Genomic DNA, 17,972 nt, shown 5'->3' on the forward strand with positions numbered 1-17,972 from the left:
GTGTGAATTGTATAGTTTTTCTATTTTATTGCTGATTAGTATTCCATGCTATGGATATACTACAGTTTGCTTAACCATTTACCCATTGAAAAACATCTGGTTTGTTTCCAGTTTTTTGCTATTACAAATAAAGCTTTTATGAACATTCATAAAAGTTTTTATGTAAATGTAAGTTTTTACTTCCCTGGGATAAATGACCAAGAGTTCAATTACCAGATCATTTAGTAGTTACATATTTTCTTTTTTAAGAAATTGTCAGACTTTCTTCTGGAGTATCTGAACTACTTTGCATTCCTACCAGCAAGGTATGAACATGTCTTCATGTCTCCAGGAATGCAATTGCTGGGTTATATGTAGTTGCATGTTTAGTCATAAGAAATAGCATACTATTTTCCATGCCAATCAGCAATGTATTAGTGATTGAGTTTCTCCGTATACTTGCCAGCATTAGGTGTTGTCAGTATTTTTCTATTTTAGCCATTTTGCATTTCTCTGATGGTTAATGATCTTGAATATCTTGCCATTTGATTATTTGACATCTGTATATCCTCTTTGTTGAAATGTTTGTGTATGTCTTTTGTCCATTTTTTTAATTGTTTCTTTTTCTATTATTGAGTTTTGAGAGTTTTTTACATTTTTTTACATTTTTTCCCCATGAAAGCTTATTTCTTCTTTTAAAATATTTATTTATTTTATTTATTATTATTATTTTCTGGCTGAGTCGGGTCTTAGTTGCAGCATGCGTGATGTTTTGTTGCAGCACGCGGGCTTCTCTCTAGTTGTGGCATGGGGGTTTTCTCTGTCTAGTTGTAGCCGGCGGTCTGCAGGCCACATGGGCTCTGTAGTTTGCGGCACATGGGCTCTCTCACTGAGGTGCACAAGCTCAGCAGTTGTGGCGCCTGGGCTTAGTTGCCCCATGGCATATGGGATCTTAGTTCCCCAACCAGGGATCGAACACACATCCCCTGCATTGGAAAGCAGATTCTTTACCCCTGGACCACCAGGGAAGTCCCTACATTTTTTTAGATACTAATCTTTTGTCAGATATGTAGCTTGCACAGATTTTCTCTCTTTCTGTAGCTTATCTTTCCATCCTTTTAATAGGGTCTTTAGCATAGTGAAAGTTTTTAATTCTGATGAAGTTCAACTTACCAATTTTTCCTTTTAACGATCATACTTTTGGTGTCAAACTAAGAACTCTTGGGACTTCCCTGGTGGTCCAGTGGCTAAAGCTCTGTGCTCCCAACACAGGGGGTCTGGGTTTGATCCCTGGTTAGGGAACTAGATCCCACATGCATGCCGCAACTAAGAATTTGCATGCCACAACTAAAGATCTCACATGCCGCAACTAAAGAACCCCGCATGCTGCAACAAAGGTCAAAGATGCTGTGTACTGCAACTAAGAACTGGCACAGCCAAATAAATAAATATTTAAAAAATCATTAACAAAAAAAAGACTAAGAATTCTTTGCCTAGAAATGATTTCCTCCTACTTTTAATTTATAGTTTTACGTATTAATTTAAGTTTTTGTTCGTCTTGCTTACGGATGTTAAACTGCTCCAAAATCATTTGTTAAAAAGACCATCCCCCGTCCACTGAATTTTGCACCTTTATAAAATTTTGGGGGGAATATTTGTGTGGGACTATTTCGGAGCTTTCTATTCTGTTCCATTGATCTATACATCTACCCCTCCACCAACACCACACTGTCTCGCTTACTGTAGCTGAATAGTAAGTTTATGAATTAGGTAGAATGATTCCTCTCATTTTATTCATTATCAAGATTGTTTTAGAAATTCTAGGGCTTTTGATATATTTTTAAAAAACTGAAGATCTTCTGTGATGGGATGAGTCTTGTTTTGGGGATGTTGGCCTGAGTCTGGATAAGGCAAGATCAGCGTACAGATCACAAAACATTTATGGTCACTGCTACTTGTCGTTTTTTAAATTTGTTTGTTTATTTTTGGCTGCATTGGGTGTTTGTTGCTGGGCACGGGCTTTCTCTAGTTGTGGCGAGTGGGGGCTGCTCATTGAGATGGCTTCTCTTGTTGCGGAGCACAGGCTCTAAGGTGCACAGGCTTCAGTAGTTGTGGCACGAAGGCTCAGTAATTGTGGCTCACGGGCTCTAGAGCACAGGATCAGTAGTTGTGGCGCATAGGCTTAATTGCTCCGCAGCATGTGGGATCTGCCCAGACCAGGGCTCGAACCTGTGTCCCCTATATTGGCAGGCAGATTCTTAACCACTGAGCTACCAGGGAAGTCCTACTTGTCATTTTTTATATTTTCTAAATTTCTGTTAAAAACTTCTAACTTCTAGCTCTGTGCATCCATTCTTCTCCCAAGTGCTTTGATCATCTTTACAATCATTACTCCGAACTCTTTCTCGGGTACACTACCTATCTCCACTTCACTTAGTTCTTCTTCTGGGGTTTTATCATGTTCCTTCATCTGGAACATGTTCCTCTGCTGCCTCATTTTGTTTAAGTTGCTATTTGTATTTGTATGTATGTGGTAGGTTAGTTACCTTTCTAGACCTTGGAGAAGTGGCCTTCTGTAGGAGGCGTTCTATGCATTCCAGCACTCCCCTCTTGTCACTCAAGCTATATGTTCTAGGGGTTCCCCTAAGAGGGCTGCTTGGGGCCTTCTGTTTTGGTGGGCTGACTATGTGGGCAGTCTTGTGGGCTTGGTTGGCCCCTAGCCTGGTTCGTTGTCAGGCTCTGCCTTGTGTGGACACTGCTGGCGGGCTGCTAGTTAGAAGGACCTGTTCAGAAGGCGGCTGACTACAGAAACCCAGGAGGCCCCAGGGCTACTGCTGGCTCACTGGTGGACGGAGTCAGGGTCCAGACAACTCCAGGGCTGTTGTCCCCCCACTGGTGGGTGGAGCTGGGTCTTGGCCCTCTGGAGGGCTAGGCTGTGGACTCAGGAAGTCTTTAGGCAGCCTGCCTGCTGATGGATGGGGCTGTGTCCCTGCCCAGTTAGCTCTTTGGACGGAGGCAACCCAGCACACCTGCAGGCTGTTGGCTGCGGCCAGGTGTTGGCGCTAATGAGCTAACTGCGCCTCCAGCACCGACTTCCGGGTGGTAGAACGAGCGCCGCTGCCGCTGCCTCAGCCGCTGCCGCAGCCGCTGCCGCAGCCGCTGCCGCTGCCTCTGCGCCGGCCCACCTCCCGCCTCTCCAGGAGACTCTCCTAGACCAGAAGGTAGGTCTGGCCCAGGCTCCTATCAAATTACTGCTTTTATGCTGGGTCCTGGTGCACGTGAGGTTTTGTGTGCGCCCTTTAAGAGTGAAGTCTCTATTTAATTCCCCACCCCCACCCCGTCCTGTGGGGCTCCCAAATTTAAGTTTGCCTGGCCTTCAAAGCCAAATGCTTTGGGGTCTCACCTTGCCGGTGCAGGACTCCCGGGCTGCGGAGCCCAAAGTGGGGCTCGGCACCCTGACTCCTGTGGGAAAACCTCTGCACTGTAATTATTCTCCAGTTTGTGCGTCACCCACCCGGGCTTATGGGACTTGATTATATCCCAAGTCTGCCCCTCGTACCTGTCTCCTTGTGGTTCCTTCTTTATGTTTCATTATAGAAAATCTTTCTGGGTAGGTTCTGCTCTTTTTCATCAGTGGTTCTGCAGATAGTTGTGATTTTGGTGTGCTCGTGAAAGGAGGTAGCTCAGGGTCCGCCATCTTGGCCGCTCTCTGAGAACGCCGACTTATCTGCTCCCTGCTGCTTGTTTCGGTCTCTAAGGTTCTGAGACAAATTCGGTCGTATAATCAAGGCTATTCAGGGATGTACTGATGCACTGGGTCCCATAATTTGGAAAGCAGTTGGAATAGCTAATGTTACCGAATCAGGTCGTAGGGACCCTGTTCAGGCCCTAGCCTGGCTGAGGCCCTCTGCTTTGGCAGGGCAGGGGGAGGGTTCTTTTTCCGCTTGGTTTCCGGCAGCCAATAAGGAAACAGAAGCTGAAATCAACACAGCACAAGCTTTATTCAGTGGTCAAAGAATGGAGAAGCGGGAACTAAGTTCACAGATCAACTTCTCACCTATATGTGAAAGGGATTTAATTTTAAAACGTAAAGACAAAGGGAGGAGGAGTGAGGCTAATGGTGGGGAGGTCTAGGCATTAGTTTACTGCGGAAGAGGCAGAGCTTTTTTGAGGGATTGGGGTGCCATCCACTTTTTATCCGTTTTTTGGTTCTTAATGTCCAGTCAAGGCCACTGGTGGGTGTGTCATTTAATATGATGATGTAGTAAAATCAAGGTATTGGGTTGGCCAAAACTTTCGTTCGGGTTTTTCCATAAGATGTTACGAAAAACCCCTAACAAACTTTTTGGCCAGCCCCAGTGAAATGAGACTCAGGGTCTGTTGGAGGTCAGATTCATGCCATCTTGGTCCCAGCTGGTTCCATCTGTTTTTATGTTGTTTATCTGTTTGTAGCTTCCTTTCTTATCTCTGATCCTTTAACGTAAAGATTTATGTTACCTGCTGCTGCAGGTGGGGTGTGGCAGGTTTTGAGCTAGGACACTCCCACTAAATGTGGGGGTTGATGGATTTTGAGCAAAGACCCAGAGCAATGCCAATTCTCTGGCAACGCTAAGAGAATTAAAGAAATAGCATTTGGGATCTAGGACCTCAAGCAGAAGAAGAAATTATTCTTTTCTTCTCTCTCTCCACCTTTTATCTCTGCTTATCTTTTCATGTTGAACTCACTTTTTGCTGTTGCAAAGAAGCTTCCTCTCTGAGGCTGGATTGGGTGTCTGACCGTAGACTTAAATTAATAAGCTTAGAATACCATGAACTCCTAGTGAGAAAGTGTATTGCTTGGGAATTCTGGAAGAAAAGTTCTGAAAAAAATTATGATTGGCTGGACTTTGGTCCAGAGATTATCCCTCAGACAATATCTATGGTGGAGGGATGGGGTATTCTTTTTTTTTTTTTTGAAATGCAAACCAGGTTTATTACTATGAATATATCAAAATCTTTTTAAAAGTAGTCATTGAATAGGGCTTTTCACTTAAAGAGAGGGATGGGGTATTCTAATTGGAATGGGGAGGTGTGACTGACATTATGATTGGCATCACACATGTCATAGTGCAAGTGGAAGCTTAATTCTGCAACCTCAGGGACGCTTTTTTCTTTCCAAAGATTGTTTTGAAAAATAACTTCTCTTCTTTAGAATATGAACCTTTTCTTGATTAAGGTACATCCCAAGTATTTTCACTATTTCTGACGTGTCTTGAAACTATCTATTTTGGTAATATAGTCTGCTATGAGAGCGATTGGTCTCATCAGTGGTCAACTGCCTTTAATGTAAATAAACAGCCCACCACTTGCTATTAAAGAAAAGTTACAGGTGAGCCCTTTAGGTGATATTTGCTCATTGTGTTGACACATGGGTCCTGGTGTGCAGAGGATTCAGGAAGGACTTGTCTGGCAGATGTGCCAACCAAAAGTGACAGCACCTGTCATAGTGACCTTTAGCACTTCCCTCCAGCTCTGTCTCTGCATGGATCAAGCTCAACCTTCCCCAAAGCCAGTCTTTGGCCTTCTCATATCTGCTGTGTTTAACATAAGGAATGCCCTACGCATCTCCCAGTTGCTGCCACTCTATCAAAGCCCAGATCGTTCTTCTCCTCTATAATCAGTCTTGTAAAAACTGTGGAATTCTTCCTCTGAATTCTGGAGTAACTTTATGCTCTTCTATCACTCTAGTAATCTGTACTCATGTCTCATACCATCCGCTACACACACACAGAGACACACATGAATATATTGTTCTTGAGTTCTTACATATTACATTTCTTGCAGCTAACAGCACGACAGATGTTTGAGGAGGAATCTATGAACTGTTGCTTTTCTTTAATTTCTTTAGAGATTCTTGAAACTCAGTCTTCTAACCTCCTAAATAGGATTGCTCCTCCCAGGCTGAGAGGGGTTAATTGGATCAGCTCTAGAGGGCAAATTCCTTTATCGTTTACCATACTCCACTAGGAGTTAGGGTGCTTAGAAGTGCAGATGTGATAGGAATGGTCCTAGTATGCCCCTGTTTCTCCCTTCTCTGTCGAAATTGTCCCAGTTTGGATAACAAAGTATATGGTCCTCTTGCCTGACATGAGGGTAGTGTGGGAAGGCCATCCACAAAAGCACTTCAGTGCCGGTCGGGCCTCATGTGGATGGGTGGCCTGGCTGGGCCGTGGTGCTGGTCTCTGCCATGGCTAATGACATAGATTTCTGCTCAGGCTGCAGTGCTTCTTTAAGGAGCAAAAGAAAAGATTCCCTCACTTAATGTGCCTTGTAAAACTTTCAGCCAGGTGTGTGTGTTCCAGCCAAGAATGTCTGGATCGGATAGTTAAAGATCTTTACCAAGCACACTTCTTTTCACCGGGGTTTACCCTGATTAGTTTCTAGGGTCTCCAACCTCAGAAAAACTTAAATCCTAAGATGTTTAATTGGCTTCCATTCTCACATATTTTATAATATCAGCTTTAGGGGAAAATCTTGATCTGTTGAAGGAACAAAATGTAAGAACTATTTACTCCAATGAAGTGCTTTTAGAGGGAGAAATTCAACTTTAACAATATCCCAAATATAATACCCATTTCAAGGGATGTCAATTTATAAAAATGTAGTATTTCATTCTTTTCTCAGCATAATGCCTAAGTCATACTTTGAACATTTATAAGTGACAACTTCGAGGCTGACTCGGTTATATTTTATTATCTAGAAGACATTTTTTAAAAACTTTATTGAAGTATAATTGATTTACAATGTTGTGTTAATTTCTAGTGTCGCCAGGTGATTCAGTTATACATATATGTATATACATTCTTTTTCATATTCTTTTCCATTATGGTTTATCACAGGATATTGAATATAGTTCTTTGTGCTATACAGTGGGACCTTGTTGTTTATCCATTCTGTATATAATAGTTAGAATCTGCTAATCCCAAACTCCCAATCCATCCCTTCCCCACACTCCCTAGGAGACATGTTTTTAATTTCAAAATGAGCATTTCTGGTCTCGATCTGTTCCCTTTGATAGATAAAATACCTTGAAGTGTTTAAGATTGTAAAATAATATTTACTGAAGTTTTCTGGGTTTTTTTTTAAGGGAACTTTGTTTAATTGGGCTTATTTACTCTAAACTTGCATTAATAATCTTATTTCCCTGAATCTTTTCATATAGCTGGTGGTTTCTCCTCTATTTGCACAAACTTACAAGTATAGTGCAATACTGAGACTTGAAATGAGTTCTCTTATGGGGTGTTTAAGTCTTGATGGAGAGAGAAGGATGCTTAAACTCAGTCAAGTTGTACTTGGCTAAATTAGGAACCGAGGTGCTTTTGGGAAGTCCAGAGAAGTTGGAGTGGGAAAAGGCTCCTTAAGAGCTCCAGGGCTATGTCACGCAACTCCGCACGTGAATGCCTCGTAGTCCTTACAGTCAGTTGATGAAGTGCCTATTTGTTTACTGGCCTGAGAGGCCTCACTATGCAGCAGCCACCACAGGTGCCTTCATAGTTTACTACCCGTATCAGCTGCTCTGGAAGCCCCAGCTCTCGGTACATTTGAGTACGGTTTTTATACGGTCATGATCTCCCACCACCTTGCTGACGATCATTCCTCACCATAACTCCTGTTGTTTGATTAGGGATATTAGCTGCATTCCTCCGGCTGATTAGTCTGTTTATTTAGTGCTTGATAATATTTTCCTTTGCGTGTAATCAGTAGGTTAGCCTTCCCTTTGGTGACCTTTGGCTATCACAATTTAATTTCATTATTAATCATCATCATAATTATTATTGTTAACAGCAGCTTTCACATATTGAGTTGTAGGTAAGTGCCAAGCAGTGTGCTACCAAGGTCTCGATGAAGTATACTGCAATCCAAACTGGATGACATGCTCAAGAAAATGACCTGGGACTTGGCACGTATGACCACGTGATCCCCAAGTTCTGTGTTAGAGTCACCTGTAAAATGGGCTTCAGTTTGTCTCCACCTCTTTATGCCCCAACTTGCAATACACAGTCTGCATCATGCTCATCTGATTTATTAGAATTACTTTTTTATTGGGGAGAGTATCTCTCATACAGCCTCCAGATTAAGTGATACAACCACTACCACAGCACTTAGAAGCTTCCAGCGTGCCCTCCACCCACAATCAGATGGCATCGTTTTCCAGAGATGATCAGTCTTTTTTTTTTTTTTTTTTTTTTGAGATGATCAGTCTTTGGATTTTGTGCACATCATTCCCTCACTGTTCATTGTGATATAACCCTACAGAATCATCTGGGCCATTGTGGAAAGGAAACTGAGAATCAAAGCTGGAGAGAATGTGTTTACGTGTCAGTGGCAAAGTGTATAAAAGCTGAAGTTTTGGGCCTTAACCTTGGTGTTGCCTGCCATCTCTGTGTGTTCTTAGATAAGAAACTTCACCTCTCTGAGTTGCCTACATGTAGAACTGACATACTGACAATGGTTACATAGGGTACCATGATAAAGCAAAGCATGTTTCAAGATCTTGCATCATGGCATACAATGTCTAACAATGAAAACCACTACAAAATATAAATGCTAAATCTAAAATGTTAAAAAAATGATTAAATGTAAGTGTATTGTTGTTTGTATTCTATTATTTTATTCCGTAATTCTTCACTAGTTGGAACTACAGGCATCCATCAGTATCTGCAGGAAGGGTGGGATTGGGTACAGGAGCCCCCACTGGTACCAAAATTCACGGATGCTCGAGTCCCTTACATAAAATGATGTAATGCAATGAATACAGTCTGCCCTCGGTATCTGTGGATGCCAAACCCGTGGAACCAGAGGCTGACTGTATTTTCATTGTTTCCTGTATAACTCCTCCAAATGGGCCTGACCAACCTAGCAACATATGTTGTCCCTGATGTAACAGGAAAGCTCTAGGATTTGTCATTCCTTTATGACCTCAGTAGTGAATCAGTCTTTCAGCACTGACATTTTTCTGTTTCTTCATCTTCCAGTAACCAGTCTTGACGTGTACTTTTTCCTTTTTCATTCTGATACGGTCATTCATTTATCTATCCCTTTATTCAACCAACAGATGTCTATTGAATTCTTGCTGTGTTCCAGGTGCTGTGCTAAGAGTTGAGGTTAGTTGAGACTAAGATCGACATGACCACTCTCTTCACAAAACTAAGCTTTTTATAAACTGAACAATTTATGATTTGACACAGCCCTGTTTATCTACCTACCATCTTGGCTCTTAACTAAGATGATTCCTTTAACTAACTCAGGTTGCTTTGAGGAAATAACCCTTTCTATTTGGGACAGTTATGGCCTTGGGATTTTTCTACTACAGTTAAAATACTTTTCTGTGAGGTTCTTTAATAGTGAAGGAATTTAACTTCACTAGCTGTTGGAAATTGTATAGTCATAGCTATACATTTACCTGAGTAACATAAATATTTTACTGTTACAGTGAATCATCTCCTTTCATAAATGCCTCATAAAATAAGAATGATAAAAAACCCAACTTTTAAAAATTCTAACAAAGAGCTTGTTTCAGGAATATGCCACATTAATTTTCTTCATGTTTGTATGAGCTCTGATCCTTCAGTTCCTAACCAATGTTGTTTCAAATGCTAGCTATGAGCTTACCTGTTCTTACGTCAGAATCCAGTAACTGTGAAGAATCATTTCTGGGTCCCTTTTACCATAGCTCTTTTAGGAAATGCCTTTTCCCTACTGAGCCTATCTTCAAAGGGACAGTAAGGACATTCTCTCCAGATCCCAACGTGACTTTTTAAATGCATGTTTTCATCTCTTTCTAGTGTCTTTCCAATAGCAGAATATCTCCTCTGCTGGAATTTGGCACCATGGTTTCCCTCTTAACTGTAAGGTCTTTGTTTGGTCTATATTTATTTCATGGCCTAAAAGCCTGCTAAATGAACCTTGGGTTATGCTATTTGCCTTACCTTTTCCTAAACTACCTGAAACAGAAACTAGTTTTCTTTTTTAATGGTTCAGAAACATGTAAATCTCTTTGCTTGAAACTAAATCTTAACTTCAGTAGAGGGTTTTGCCTTAAAATGCTGATAAATTTAAAACATTTCACAAAATAAAATAGCATGGTGTCAGATTTCCCTTGCATTCTATTTGTTTAAGAAACATACCCACAAGCTTCAATACATTTTAATAGGCTACTAAATTCTATTTTCTTGCTTTACGTATGCTAAATAACTAACCCACAACAGGAATAATGTCTTTATTCTTTTAGCTCATTAAGTAAGAAAAAGAAAATTGTAAAGGAATTTATAAAGAAAGTAAAACAGCACTAAAAATTACCTGAAATGTATAATTGACTGTTTGAAGTCTTGTTTTTGGCTATGAACCTTTATTTGTCAGTTCTTCTTTTAGCATTTAATTTTCCCAGCATTCATTCATCCAGTCTTTAAGTAAACATTTAAATATCTGTTATTCTGAGTCACTGATTTAGGCATTGTTGTAAAAGGCATGATGATCCTAGCCATCTAGGAGCTTAGAGAATAGAAAGCAAGATGGTAGATAAATCATAAATTGAAATATGCTGTAAGTGATATCAAGTCACTTACCCATCCATCCATTCAGTCATTCCTTAATTCATTATTTGATTCTTAAATATTTTGGAATTTACACAACATATCAAATATGAGCTGTACAAAGACAAATAAGACTTAGTTTATAACATCAAGTAACAGACAGTCTATAGGAAAAGACAGACACACATACACAAAAATGATGTTTCAAATATAATAATAGAGATATGTACAAGGCATTATCAGAGAAAAGAGAAGGGGAACATTCAACCTTATATGGGAGTTGGGGAAATTTTTCTCAACAATACCTGAGGGAAGAGAAAGGAGAATTTTCAAGGCCTGGAGTACAGTATAAGCAAAGGCAGAGGCATGGAACAATATGAAATATGTTTTCGTTTTTCTGGAACGTTATGCATAAAGGAGGGAGTGGTGAATTAGGCAGTCTTTCTTTGAAGTAGCCGTCCTTCTTTGTCATCTGCCGTGAGAACGAGGAGGAGATGTGATCCTCCTCAATTCCTACGGTCATCCTCCAAACATACAGTAAGTTCAGCCTCCCATTTCAGCTGTATTCTTCACATCCCTTCCTCACCTCTCCTCCACAGAAGAAAGGACAGAAGCATGAAAGCTGGCAGAATCTCGTGACTCCCCTTAAAGCTGCTGCTTGCATGTGAGGTGCACCAGGTCTACTTACATTCCTTTAGCTGAGGCAGTTTTCCCCATGCATGTATGTGTGAATCGTGCAGCAGTGATGATCAAAGCTCATAGAGCATCTGGTATGGCACGGGCACAGATCCATCAGAATGGATGCACTGGGATCAGGTTCTAGTGGCTCCTTGCTGTGCACATGTTATTACAGTAGTTGCTCACGTGGGTGGGATATTGGGGAATCCAGAGGAGAGGCTGAGTTAGCTCGAGCAGTGTGAAACTCTGGGCGACTCAAGACTGTGGGTGTTTACCAATCAGTAGAAAAGTATTTCAGTATTTCAGCAGTCATTTAAGCTACATTGGTGTGTACTGGATGACTATTAGCCTTGTAAGTGTGCATGCTTGTGTGTGTGTGTGTGCACGCGCATGTGTGTGTAGGCAGATTGAATGTGATGGTAAGGAAAATAGAGTATTCTAGGATTATTCCTGATTTTTGGCTTAGGTGGTAACTTAGTGAGGTGATGCTGAGCAAGAAAGAGACAATGCAGGAGGAAAATGATCAGAGAAAAGATAGGAAATTAGTGCTTCGGTTACATATTAATTATATATGTGCTAAAAAGTTCAATTGTTGGTTCCTTATGTCACTCAGACCTCAGAGGAGAGTTCTTGCTGGAGATAAACGGGACATTGTAGAATTGTCAAGAGGTCATCAAGACACAAAATGCTGAAGGCATAAAGGAAAGGTTGTTACAGTTGTACAATTGAAAATATACAATTTATGAATACCAAATACTTAAACTTTATAATAAAAGCCATAGAACACTTGAAGAATGTGATATATTATGGCAGATAAACTCTTAATTATTTTAATATAAAAAGCACATGCAATCTTAATAAAACACCAACCCAACATTAAAAAAATGATAAATATAAATAAATATGAATAGCTTATAAACCTATAGGATGATTCCAGCTCTCACAACTACATTAAAATGGCTTTGTAAATATTTGACTTATCAAACAGAAATATAAAAATATTTCAAAATAAATAGTGCTGAATGGGATGGAGGGAAATGCACACCCGTGTATGTTGCTGTTGGAAGTGTTAATCGGTGTTCCCTCTTTGACAACCAATTTGTTAATACCTATAAAATATTAAGTTAAAAAATTCTACAAGCAGAGTATCCTCTAATTTCTGCATATGAAAAGTGCACATACATGGAGACTTAGAAGTACATGTACATATTCTGATAGACTATTCAAGAAATTTTTGTTGTGATTGCTTCTTTGCAGAGAGACTTGGGATCTGGTGAAAGTAAAGCAGTTCATTTACACTGACATGAAACAATGTGTTTTATGTTTAAGTGTTCAAAATTTTATCATTTGCTTATGCTATTTTTACCTCTTAAAAAAAAACCATTTTAGGTACATGTAAATATTTGACAAAGCAGTGTGTGTATATGGATATTTAGATGTAGGAAATAATCATACAGATTTATAAACATGTTTCAGAAATATCCCTAACACATCAAGCAGTTTCAGAACAATGCTTCTAATCGTTTGTATGCAAATTACTCAAACGCAGATGAGCTTCTCCAGGGTCTGAAAATTTAAAGAAAGAAAACAACTTGCATGAAGATTTTTGGGTTTTAAGAGTCATATCTACACTTTAAAATGGAAAAAAACTATCTGTAACAGTATGTTCATTCAGTCTATAATGTGCCTAAGCTATCAGAAAATCTGGTGATTCTATATATTATCCCTGTGTCCAAACCACAATGAGGTTATGTATAAACAAAGTAAAAGATTAATCTCCCTGACTTTTCTGCCATGAAAACTCAAATATTTACTCTCTCCTTTTGGAATATATTTGCATAATAAAGATTTAATTTTTTTCCAGACTTCTTTAATGGAACTGGGAGAAAAACAGTTTTATCAGCTGTGAGATTTACATGTCAATATTGAATGAGGACAGAAGAAAATGAGCATGTTTACCTTATGTCAGAAATTTGAAGGAAAACAGTCTGAAAATGATCTGAATTTGGGTTTTTGGTTTTTACTGACTGGGGCAATAAAGGGAAGTTAGAAAATGTATCTCTCATTTCTCGAGTTACTCTTCAAAATTCAATACGGTGGAAATTTCATGTGAAACTTCATTTCTCTAGAAGCCATGATGCTTTATATTAAACATCCTTATTTCACCAGATAGGTTGTGCTTTGGCCAGAATGTTACAAAATCCCTCCCATTGTCCCTGATCCTGTGCTCCAACACTCATTCCATTTGCAGATTTCCACAGGCTCTGCAGATAATTGTTAGATTAGAGTTATATTATTTTAACATATATGATGTCAGATTACCACATATGCTTGTCAGGCTAGAGTTATATTATTTTACCATATGTGATGCAAATCCATAAATGATTTCCTAGGAATACGTAAATAGGTAAATTATTCCAGCCAAATGCAAAGATGACATTAGCAAATTATTAAGAAGCAAAAGAATCAGCTTTTATTTTATTTTTTTAACATCATTATTAGAGTATAATTGCTTTACAATGGTGTGTTAGTTTCTGCTTTATAACAAAGTGAATCAGTTATACATACACATATGTCCCCATATCTCTTCGCTCTTGCATCTCCCTCCCTCCCACCCTCCCTATCCCACCCCTCTAGGTGGTCACAAACCACCGAGCTGATCTCCTGCTACTATGCAGTTGCTTCCCACTAGCTATCTATTTTACATTTGGTAGTGTATATATGTCCATGCCACTCTCTCACTTCGACCCGGCTTACCCTTCCCCCTCCCTATGTCCTCAAGTCCATTCCCTAGTCGGTATGTATCTTTATTCCCGTCTTCCCCCTAGATTCTTCTGACCTTTTTTTTTTTTCTCAGATTCCATATATATGTGTTAGCATACGGTATTTGTTTTTCTCTTTCTGACTTACTTCACTCTGTATGACAGTCTCTAGGTCCATCCACCTAACTACAAATAACTCAGTTTCGTTCCTTTTTATGGCTGATTAATATCCCATTGTATGTATGTGCCACATCTTCTTTATCCATTCATCTGTCGATGGACACTTAGGTTGCTTCCATGTCCTGGCTATTGTAAATAGAGCTGCAATGAACATTTTGGTACATGACTCTTTTTGAATTGTGGTTTTCTCAGTGTATATGCCCAGTAGTGGGATTGCTGGGTCATATGGTAGTTCTATTTTTAGTTTTTTAAGGAACCTCCATACTGTTCTCCATAGTGGCTGTATCAATTTACATTCCTACCAACAGTGCAAGAGGGTTCCCTTTTCTCCACACCCTCTCCAGCATTTATTGTTTGTAGATTTTTTGATGATGGCCATTCTGACCAGTGTAAGGTAAAACCTCATTGTGGTTTTGATTTGCATTTCTCTAATGATTAGTGATGTTGAGCATTCTTTCATGTGTTTGTTGGCAGTCTGTGTATCTTCTTTGGAGAAATGTCTATTTAGATCTTCTGCCCATTTTTGGAGTGGGTTGTTTGTTTTTTTGATATTCAGCTGCATGAGTTGCTTGTATGTTTTGGAGATTAATCCTTTGTCAGTTGCTTCATTTGCAAATATTTTCTCTCATTCTGAGGGTTGTCTTTTGGTCTTGTTTATGGTTTCTTTTGCTGTGCAAAAGCTTTGAAGTTTCATTAGGTCCCATTTGTTTATTTTTGTTTTTATTTCCCTTTCTCTAGGAGGTGGGTCAAAAAGGATCTTGCTGTGATTTATGACATAGAGTATTCTGCCTATGTTTTCCTCTAAGAGTTTGATGGTGTCTGGCCTTCCATTTAGGTCTTTAATCCATTTTGAGTTTATTTTTGTGTACGGTGTTAGGGAGTGTTCTAATTTCATTCTTTTTACATGTAGCTGTCCAGTTTTCCCAACACCACTTTTTGAAGAGGATGTCTTTTCTCCACTGTATATTCTTGCCTCCTTTATCAAAGATAAGGTGACCATATGTGCATGAGTTTATGGCTGGGCTTCCTATCCTGTTCCATTGATCTATATTTCTGTTTTTGTGCCAGTACCATACTGTCTTGATTACTGTAGCTTTGTAGTATAGTCTGAAGTCAGGGAGCCTGATTCCTCCAGCTCCGTTTTTCTTTCTCAAGATTGCTTTGGCTTTCTGGGTCTTTTGTGTTTCCATACAAATTGTGAAATTTTTTGTTCTAGTTCTGTGAAAAATGCCATTGGTAGTTTGATAGGGATTTCATTGAATCTGTAGATTGCTTTGGGTAGTAGAGTCATTTTCACAAAGTTCATTCTTCCAATCCAAGAACATGGTATATCTCTCCATCTATTTGTGTCATCTTTAATTTCTTTCATCAGTGTCGTATAATTTTCTGCATACAGGTCTTTTGTCTCCTTAGGTAAGTTTATTCTTAGATATTTTATTCTTTTTGTTGCAATGGTAAATGGGAGTGCTTTCTTAATTTCACTTTCAGATTTTTCATCATTAGTGTATAAGAATGCAAGATATTTCTGTGCATTAATTTTGTATCCTGCTGCTTTACCAAATTCATTGATTAGCTCTAGTAGTTTTCTGGTAGCATCTTTAGGATTCTCTATGTATAGTATCATGTCATCTGCAAACAGTGATAGCTTTACTTCTTTTCCAGCTTGGATTCCTCTGATTTCTTTTTCTTCTCGAATTGCTGTGGCTAAAACTTCCAAAACTATATGGAATAATAGTGGTGAGTGTGGACAACCTTGTCTTTCTCCTGATCTTAGTGGAAATGGTTTCAGTTTTTCACCATTGAGGATGATGTGGGCTGTGGGTTTGTCATATATGGCCTTTTTTATGTTGAGGAAAGTTCCCTCTATGCCTACTTTCTGCAGGGTTTTAATCATAAATGGGTGTTGACTTTTGTCAAAAGCTTTCTCTGTATCTATTGAGATGATCATATGGTTTTTCTCCTTCAATTTGTTAATATGGTGTATCACGTTGATTGATTTGCGTATATTGACGAATCCTTGCATTCCTGGGATAAACCCCTCTTGATCATGGTGTATGATCCTTTTAATGTGCTGTTGGATTCTGTTTGCTAGTATTTTGTTGAGGATCTTTGCATCTATGTTCATCAGTGATACTGGCCTGTAGTTTTCTTTCTTTGTGACATCTTTGTCTGGTTTTGGTATCCGAGTGATGGTGGCCTCATAGAATGCGTTTGGGAGTGTTCCTCCCTCTGCTATATTTTGGAAGAGTTTGAGAAGGATAAGTGTTAGCTCTTCTCTAAATGTTTGATAGAATTCGCCTGTGAAGCCATCTGGTCCTGGGCTTTTGTTTGTTGGAAGATTTTTAATCGCAGTTTCAATTTCATTGCTTGTGATTAGTGTATTCATATTTTCTATTTCTTCCTGTTTAAGTCTTGGAAGGCTGTGCATTTCTAAGAATTTTTCCATTTCTTCAGGGTTGTCCATTTTATTGGCTTATAGTTGCTTGTAGTAATCTCTCATGATCCTTTGTATTTCTGCAGTGTCATTTGTTACTTCTCCTTTTTCATTTCTAATTCTGTTGATTTGAGTCTTCTCCCTTTTTTTCTTGATAAGTCTGGCTAATGGTTTATCAATTTTGTTTATCTTCTCAATGAACCAGCTTTTAGTTTTATTGATCTTTGCTATTGTTTCCTTCATTTCTTTTTCATTTATTTCTGATCTGATCTTTATGATTTCTTTCCTTCTGCTAACTTTGGTTTTTTTTTGTTCTTCTTTCTCTGATTGCTTTAGGTGTAAGGTTAGGTTGTTTATTTGAGATGTTTCTTGTTTCTTAAGGTAGGATTGTATTGCTATAAACTTCCCTCTTAGAACTGCTTTTGCTGCATCCCATAGGTTTTGGGTCTTTGTGTTTTCACTGTCTCTTGTTTCTAGGTATTTTATGATTTCCTCTTTGATTTCTTCAGTGATCTCTTGGTTATTAAGTAGTGTGTTGTTGTTTAGCCTCCAGGTGTTTGTATTTCTTACAGATTTTTTCCTGTAATTGATATCTAGTCTCATAGCGTTGTGGTCGGAAAAGATACTTGATACGATTTCAATTTTCTTAAATTTACCAAGGCTTGATTTGTGACCCAAGATATGATCTATCCTGGAGAATGTTCCATGAGCACTTGAGAAGAATGTGTATTTTGTTGTTTTTGGATGGAATGTCCTATAAATATCAATTAAGTCCATCTTGTTTAATGTATTATTTAAAGCTTGTGTTTCCTTATTTATTTTCATTTTGGACGATCTGTCCATTGGTGAAAGTGGGGTATTAAAGTCCCCTACTATGAATGTGTTTCTGTCAATTTCCCCTTCTATGGCTGTTAGTGTTTTCCTATGTATTGAGGTGCTCCTATGTTGGGTGCATAAATATTTACAATTGTTATATCTTCTTCTTGGATTTATCTCTTGATCATTATGTAGTGTCCTTCTTTGTCTCTTGTAATAGTCTTTGTTTTAAAGTCTATTTTGTCTGATATGAGAATTGCTACTCCAGATTTCTTTTGCTTTCCATTTGCATGGAATATCTTTTTCCATCCCCTCACTTTCAGTCTGCATGTGTCCCCACGTCTGAAGTGGGTCTCTTGTAGACAGCATATATATGGGTGTTGGTTTTTTATCCATTCAGCCAGTCTATGTCTTTTGGTGGGAGCATTTAATCCATTTACATTTAAGGTAATTATCGATATGTATGTTCCTATTACCATTTTCTTAATTGTTTTGGGTTTGTTATTCTGGGTCTTTTCCTTTTCTTGTGTTTCCTGCCTAGAGAGGTTCCTT

At 38.9% G+C, this 17,972-nt stretch overlaps 1 protein-coding gene across 1 annotated transcript in view; it reads left to right on the plus strand.

Moving 5' to 3' along the window:
• The first annotated feature begins 3,092 nt into the window (after positions 1–3,092).
• Positions 3,093–17,972, plus strand: part of LOC307174904 (uncharacterized protein) — a 636,196-nt gene continuing 621,316 nt past the window's right edge. Inside the window, exon 1 of the mRNA XM_079899417.1 lies at positions 3,093–3,200. The gene's annotated coding sequence lies outside the window, so the exon portion shown is untranslated. The remainder of the gene's footprint in view (positions 3,201–17,972) is intronic.

Source organism: Stenella coeruleoalba (assembly GCF_951394435.1).
Source record: "Stenella coeruleoalba genome assembly, chromosome: 16".
Classification (NCBI taxonomy): domain Eukaryota; kingdom Metazoa; phylum Chordata; class Mammalia; order Artiodactyla; family Delphinidae; genus Stenella; species Stenella coeruleoalba.